Raw genomic sequence first — 5,785 nt, forward strand, 5'->3', positions numbered from 1 at the left:
TACAAATAGAAACCAAAGGAAAAGGAGCCTGACAGCCGGCAGCCATCCAACCGAAGGCTAGCAACCAATTTTAAAGGAATTAATGATAGGACTATGCGTAGAGTAAGATTTAATTGAAGAATTAATAAACATGTACAATGTATAACATTCCTTAGATATAAACGTATGTGTGATATGATCCTGGTAGGTTGTAATCTGAGGTGTTAATTAGGCCGATAGGCCTTCTTATGTATCAACAATCGTCAACACTTTTATCTTGGGCCGTTCAATCAGGGGAGACACTTTCAACCGTTGATTTGAAGTGTGACTGCTTTTTCCAAATATCAGTTGAGTTGCCTTCTTTTCACCCTCCGTGGCATGGCAAGATATTTTTACTGCTTTTTCCCATTCTTTTATGTCACTCTTGAAGATATTTTTACTGCTTTTTCCCATTCTTTGTCACTCTTGCCCTCAGAGTTAATCATTTCTTTATCTGACTAGTTGTTATTGCTATGCACGTCGGTACCTCCGTCTGGCCTGCGCCCTCGTCTTCGTCAAATTCATGGAACGCTGCCTCCTCACCCCAACTCCTCACCCCAATCCCGTATACGCCCAAATCTTCCAATTCAAGAACAAACGCGGAATCAAACTCGGGACTGGCTGCGGCGTCGCCGGAATGGGCCTGGCCCTGCTCGGCCTCGACGTGGTCTTGACCGACATCACCCCCGTTCTGCCCACCCTCAAACGCAACATGAAGAAAAACACGGCGGTGACCTCCCTCGCCTCGGCCGGAAAACCGGGATCCGACGTTGGAAGAGTGAAGATTTCTCAGCTCTATTGGAACAACAAGAAGTAGATTCAGGTACTGAAGCCTCCATTTGATTTCATTGTTGTCACGGATGTGGTTTATTTGGAGAATACTGTGGAGCCTTTGATTTCCACCATGAATGCCCTTTCTGGAGCGAATACTGTAATTCTATTAGGTTATCATATACGATCTACAGAAGCCCATCAGCTTTTTTGGCAGATTTGTCCTAATTATTTCACTGTGGAGAAAGTACCCCATGAGGATTTGCATCCGGAGTATGCGTATGAAGAAACTGATGTGTATATTCTCAGGAAAAAAATGACATAAGTGTGGGTAAAACAAGGTTTTAATATTTAATTTCACTGATATTTTTCCCATTTTGCCAATTTGCTGATGACCGAGCCTTTCTTTGCCATGCCAACACTGATTTAAAAACAAATAGCCTTCAAGTTCAAAATAGGATAACCATCAGTATCTTGGATGTCATGGATCAGATGGTTGTTGCTTAGACCAGTAGATTTTGGATATGGCCATGCACAGCATATTCTATCTTGCATCCAGATTGAAAGATCTGCAAAAGATGTGTATGGTTTGTAAATTTCACTATTTAATGATACAAAGACGTGCTTTTCATTCTGAGATGCCATGAATGTCGTGAAACTGAAAATGAGACATAATCTGGTATCCACAGGTACAAGGCTACTGGTTTTCCAACCAGTGTTACAATTCACATCTTAGGTTGCAGTTTTGAGCTTCATAAGGTATACAAACCAGTCCTGGTCTCCTTAAATTCTGAAGGATTTTTCTAATCTCAGTACCAATGCATGCAAATACTTGTGTTTTTTTGTGCTGGCAGTTCCCTTTGGTGTCCAGAAGCGGGTATTTCAAAAGGGAGCTCATGGATGCCAAAGAGATTTATTTGAACCCTCCTAGCGGGGCTAGGATTTTTGAGCTAATAGCAGCTTATTGCTACGGCTCTACCATCCTCATGGGACCGTCCACCGTTGCTGCCATACGATGTGCTTCAGAGTTCTTTGAAATGACGGAGGAGCAATACAGAGGGAATCTCTACAGAAGAAGTCAACTGTATTCCAGGACGTTATACTAAAAAACTGGGACGATACCATTGAAGCTCTCCGGAGCTGCGAGGAGCTTCATCCCATAGCCCGGGAGCTAGAAATCGTTAGCGCCTGTGTTGAGGCGCTGGCGCTGTTGGCCTGCTCCGAAATCATGAACGAGAAGCAGGGGTCCACATCGATTCCTTTGACACCCATGGAGCTTGGGTTTGATGGGGGTCGTCACATGGAGAATTATGAGAAAGACTGGCTGATCGAAGACCTGTTAACGCTCCCAATCGATTACTTTCGCCAGATAATGGAGTCCATCAGGAGGCAGGGGAATTATGAGGGATTCATCGGCCGAGCTCTGGTTCTGTACGTTGATAGGTGGGTTTATGAGGTGATTAAACCCCACGGTCACATGAAGGGCAAGGACTCTGAAATGAAAAATGTACTAGAATCTATCATTAGGCTGCTTCCCGTGGAGAAAGAAGACACAGTGCCAGTTAGCTTTCTGTTTGGGCTACTTCGCTGTGCCTTTGCATGGAATGTGGGAAAAGAGTGCAGGTTCAGGCTCGAAATCAGAATTGCAGGCCAGCTCGATCAGGCTAGGCTTGCAGATTTTTTACTACCATTGATGAAGAAGAATGACAATGGTGATGATAGGGAGACAGTTTATGATGGTTATAGAAGCAATTCTGAGACCCCATGTGAAGAAGAAATTTATGTTGTGGATACTTCGCCCGAGGTGGACAGCATGCAACATATAGTTTCTCTGTTTATGTCTCTGCAAACGGATGTGGGGGATGATTCTGATTACAGTACCCTTTACAGTGAAGGGAACGCCAGTTCTCGCAGTTCCTCGAGCAGCAACCCCACTGTATGCAATGTTTCCAAAATTTGGGACGAATATCTTACAGAAATTGCAGCCTGTCCATGGATTTCCCCAACTAAATTCTTGGATTTCGTGGAAACTCTGCCATCCTTCAGTAGGCCTGCTCATGATCAGCTCTACAAAGCAATTCACACATACCTCAAGGTTGGCCTAATTAAACTTTTAGCTATTGCTCTTCTTTTAGTAAATATACATACCACATAGTTGATATTTTCATATTATGTTAAACAGTAGTAATGCAACTTGACATCACTGACTGTAGTAGTGCAGTAGAAGTGTGTGTTTTTGTGCCCTCTCCCTCGAATCACGCCTCCATTAAAGGAAGCATTTGCAGGTCCATCATTGTTCTGTCTCTATACAAGCCTGCACCTTCTTGCAGGCTGCCAGTCTGCTTCATGGCCATTCCAATGAGCCAACTAGAGGTATTAAAACCCCTGCAGAGCAATTAAGCTGGGATTATGCCACTAAGAAGGTTTTAAGATCTACACAGATGAAGAACTTGATGATAGAATATGTTGTGCATGGCCATATCCAAAATCTACTGGTCTAAGCAACTATTCCACAACATATTCAGAAGAAGGCCAGAAAAAGGGTCACTATCATCTCCTTAATTGGTCATCGTCTTTATTTTCTTGATTTTTCAGATGGCAATGATTGGTTTGTGCAGTCAAGACTGTGGAACACTGGCGTTTATATTTGCTACTTCTTTTCTTTTGAATGGGGATAATGCTTTGGCATTGCAGGGCTGGGTTTTTATTTTTGTGGTTCTGTTATAGCTCATGAATGGATGTGTTTATGGATTGAAATTTAAGGAAAATATGGGTTTACTATAGCATATGAATGGGACACATGCCATTTGGGTTTATTGTGCATATGAAATGGCATGTGTCCATGCTTTTGAAATTTTACTCAGAGAAAAGAAAAGATGGATTTGGTATTGCATATGAATGAGATGTATTCTTCGTACATGCTTGGCCATCTATAGAGGTTTCTTGATTTTGGGTAATTAACTTAACCTCTTGATTTTGGGTAATTAACTTATTGGGTAATTAACTTACTCTAAAATTAAATAAGACATTCAATGTGTTCCTGAAAAGTAATTGCACAATGATCCAGTCCAAGAAAACAAGGTTTTCGACAAACCAATTAACTCTTCTAGAAAAATTCAACAATTCCAATTTAATAATCCTATCGGCCTCTCTTTGTACCATTTGGGACAATTGCTAGTATAACATTATGTATGAAAACAAATGTTCATCATGATGTTGATTGTTGCTATTTGTGTATTTATTAGAATCTCCCAAATTAGGAGAATGATAACCTCATCATAAGTCATGGTAAATTAAAAAAAAATATATCTATGTTTATGTTTAATGAGTAGGTATTACAATGTACTTAAAGGCCAACAAATGGGGTCAAAGTGAGACCACTTTGGTTTGTATGAGGAGTCTCTATCCCAATTTAATTGTATTACCAAAAAAAAAAAAAAACTTACAATAAAACAAGATTCATAATGATGAATATTCACTCAATTTTACCTTGGATATTATTAACTTGTAAATAGGATTTGTTACAATAACATGGGTGAGTAGCATGACTTGTCAATACCACTAGCCAAAAAACCATAACTCAATTCAATATTCAAACATTTTATAAATATTTTTATTTTATTTTATTTTATAACATTTTTAAAATTAAATCTAAAAGAGAAAAGGTATAGGGAAATGGAAATGTTGTAGTAGTGTAAATATCTGTAGTGGAGAGATGTTGTAATATTTTTAAAAAAATCTACTCGGTCAAAATAAATTAAAGATAAAAATCAAATAAAAGTAAAAATTAAATTGAAATAAAATTAAAAATAAAATATTATTAAAAATTAATAATGATAATGATAATTATAAATAAAACATTTTGAATTAGTCAAATTACATAAAACTAAAAATAGAAATAAAATAAAATAAAAAATAAAAAAATGTAAAATTAGCAATTATATTTATAATTATAATTATAATTAATAATACGACCAACTTAGATCCATATTAACTCTAGATCTACTAAGTGCGAAGAAGAATAAGTCTCTTGGGACATGAACCATTTTTAGATTGAAAAGAGATTTGATCCCTTTTCAGAAGAAATTTGATCATTCTCTGCACATGGATTTAGAGTTAATATAGATCTAAGTTGGTCTAAATAAAAGACCATATAAGAAAGAAAAATTAATATAGTTAGTTTTAATTAAAAACAATCTGAAACATCACTATCTCCACTCTCCCTTTGTTGGCTCCATTTACTGTTAAAATAACTCATGTTTAAGAAAGATAATGTAATTAAAACCATAAAAAAAAACAAAAAAAAAAAACCCATATTTTCACTTTTGATATAATTCTTATACATTGAAATATTTTAAAAATATTTCAATATAAGGCTTAGATAAACTATGTGAATATTCATGCTTATTTATATATATAAATTGATATAAAAAATTATTTTAATGTTTTCCCTAATAAAATGTTTTAATATCTAAAATGTACAAGTAATTGAAATTAAAAAAAAAAAAAAAAACAATTCTTCATTACTCTCTAATACTAAGGAGATGTGTAGTTCATTTAATTTTGGATATAAAAAAAACAATAGTGATGATGAATAATGTTGATGCATATTTCAAAATATTTTAATAACAAAAGAAATATTTTAATAGAATAATGTGCTTAATAAATAAAATAGTTCAATGTTTATGTGAGATTTTTAGGAGTTTATGTGAGATTTTTAGGAGTTTCCAACTGATTTTTGGAGGTAATCTTGTGGTGAAATTTGTGGTGAAATCTTGATGTGTTGTTTAAACTGGTTTTTTTACTGCATTTATGAATTCAACGCCCTCAAAAATCCTATTGTCAAGATTTCACTCCGAAACTTGTGATTTCAATGAATCTCTGCCCCATTCTAGACAAATTAGATTGACAAATAAACCAAAAAGCTTCCAAAAAATATCACTTATAAACAACACCAAATTTTAATGTCAACTATGTATCTATTATACATGGTAAA

General features: G+C 36.1%; 2 pseudogenes; both read left to right on the forward strand.

Annotated features, from left to right (window-relative positions):
* The first annotated feature begins 491 nt into the window (after positions 1-491).
* On the forward strand, positions 492-1,114 carry LOC149171746 (uncharacterized; annotated as a pseudogene).
* A 467-nt stretch (positions 1,115-1,581) lies between these two features.
* On the forward strand, positions 1,582-3,012 carry LOC149171747 (BTB/POZ domain-containing protein At5g48800-like; annotated as a pseudogene).
* Positions 3,013-5,785: the final 2,773 nt, after the last annotated feature.

Source organism: Pinus tabuliformis, chromosome 4_2 (genome assembly GCF_031772625.1).
Source record: "Pinus tabuliformis cultivar Carrire ecotype Pingquan chromosome 4_2, CPIR1, whole genome shotgun sequence".
NCBI classification, from domain to species: Eukaryota; Viridiplantae; Streptophyta; class Pinopsida; order Pinales; family Pinaceae; genus Pinus; species Pinus tabuliformis.